The sequence below is a fragment of the Bubalus bubalis genome, chromosome 2 (genome assembly GCF_019923935.1).
Source record: "Bubalus bubalis isolate 160015118507 breed Murrah chromosome 2, NDDB_SH_1, whole genome shotgun sequence".
Lineage (NCBI taxonomy): Eukaryota > Metazoa > Chordata > Mammalia > Artiodactyla > Bovidae > Bubalus > Bubalus bubalis.
The window spans coordinates 102,180,066-102,182,441 of record NC_059158.1 but is presented as its reverse complement, the minus strand read 5'-3'; the positions used below and the strand labels follow the sequence as shown (position 1 = coordinate 102,182,441).

Here is a 2,376-nt window from a genome sequence, read left to right as displayed (position 1 = left end):
TGTTATACAAATGTCTCCTCTTATACATAGATTCTCAGAAATGAGTGCAGAGAAAAGAAATAGCAGGCTTCATCCAGGTTTGAATTTTCACTGAATAAGTGTGAAATTGGTTACTGGTGGAATGTTCTTAAAAAGATGGATCGTGAGACCAAAATGGATAAGATACATAGATAAAAAGAAAGAGTGGTGGATTTGAACAAGTAAAGGCTTAATTTTAACTGGAGGTTTTGCATGTGTCATTAAAGAATATAGTTACAGAGCAATTGAAAATACAACTGAGCTTTTCAGTCCGGCACTGAGTGGTTCTTCAGATCATGTCTGGTGGCTCCGCGGATTATAACAGAGAACATGGCGACCCAGAGGGAATGGACCCCAATGGTGTCATCGAGAGCAACTGGAATGAAATTGTTGATAACTTTGATGATATGAACTTAAAGGAGTCTCTTCTTCGGGGCATCTATGCTTATGGTTTTGAGAAGCCATCAGCTATTCAGCAGAGAGCTATTATTCCATGTATTAAAGATCCAAAAGGTAATTCTGGCGCTTGGAGATTATATGGGAGCAACTTGTCACGCCTGCATTGGTGGAACAAATGTTTGAAATGAAATGCAAAAACTGCAGGCTGAAGCAATACATATTGTTGTTGGAACACCAGGGAGAGTGTTTGATATGTTAAACAGAAGATATCTCTCTCCAAAATGGATCAAAATGATCGTTTTGGATGAAGCAGATGAAATGCTGAGCTGAGGGTTTAAGGATCAAATCTATGAGATTTTCCAAAAATTAAATACTAGTATTCAGGTGGTGTTGCTTTCTGCCACAATGCCAGCAGATGTGTTGGAAGTGAACAAAAAATTCATGAGAGATCCAATTCGAATTTTGGTGAAAAAGGAAGAATTGACCCTTGAAGGAATCAGTTTTATTTTAATGTTGAAAGAGAGGAATGGAAGTTGGATACACTTTGTGACTTGTATGAGACACTGACAATTACACAGGCTGTTATTTTTCTCAATACAAAGCGCAAGGGGGACTGGCTCACAGAGAAAATGCATGCCAGGGACTTCACAGTTTCTGCCCTGGTAAGAGCATGGTGACATGGACCAGAAAGAAAGAGATGTTATCATGAGGGAATTTCGATCAGGGTCAAGCCGTGTTCTGATCACACTGACTTGTTGGCTCATGGAATTGATGTGCAACAAGTGTCATTGGTTATAAACTATGATCTACCTACCAATCGTGAAAATTATATTCACAGGAGTCGATAGCAGCAGTTGATGATGAGATGGCACTCAGAAACCGCGTTGACTTAATTTAGGACGTGGAATCATAAGCGAAACAGCACACTGTTTGAATAAAGAGCGAAATTGGCAGAGGGGGTCGATTTGGGAGGAAAGGTGTGGCTATAAACTTTGTTACTGAAGAAGACAAGAGGATTCTTCATGACATTGAGACTTTCTACAATACTACAGTGGAGGAAATGACAATGAATGTGGCCGACCTTATTTAAATCCTGGGATGAGATAGTTTTGAATGCAGTGCTCGCTGTTGCTGAATAGGTGATCACAACGTGCATTGTGCTTCTTTTGTTGGGAGTATTTGAATCTTGTCTCAATGCTCATAACGGATCAGAAATACAGATTTTGATAGCAAAGCGACATTAGTCGTGAGCTCTTGTGAGGAAAGTCATTGTCTTTATCCTCTTTAGAGTTAGACTGTTGGGGTGGGTATAAAAGATGGGGTCTGTAAAATCTTTCTTTCTTAGAAATTTATTTCCTAGTTCTGTAGAAATGGTTGTATTAGATGTTCTCTATCATTTAATAATATACTTGTGGACTAAAATATATAAGTGCTGTATAAAATCAGCCAATTATGTTAAACTAGCATATCTGCCTTTATTGTGTTTGTCATTAGCCTGAATAGAAAGGCCTTTAAAATTGATTTTTTTTTTTTAGCATTTGAATGCATTTTGTTTGGTATTATATTTATTCAATAAAGTATTTAATTAGTGCTAAGTGTGAACTGGACCCTGTTGCTAAGCCCCAGCAAGCAATCATCCTAGGTAGGGTTAAATCCCCAGTAAAATTGCCATATTGCACATGTCTTAATGAAGTTTGAATGTTAAAAAAATTGTATATTCACTTTAAAAAAAAAAAAAGAAAATACAACTGAGAAGGTTCCATGACATTTTCAATGATGTATGAAGGGAAAATAGTGAGTTTCAAACAAGCAACAATTTAGAAATGGTGCCCTAGCTTTTCCTTGCTAAAAAACTCATTTGATGTCCTCCAGAACATTACACAAGGAATATCTGGAAGTTATTTTGGTAGTTTCCATGAAAAAAATTGAACTCACACACATATACAAAAGGAAAAGAAA

General features: G+C 37.1%; 1 pseudogene; it reads left to right on the top strand.

The window, feature by feature from the left end:
• The first annotated feature begins 274 nt into the window (after positions 1 to 274).
• LOC102402410 lies at positions 275 to 2,066 on the top strand (annotated as a pseudogene).
• The last annotated feature ends 310 nt before the right edge of the window (positions 2,067 to 2,376 follow it).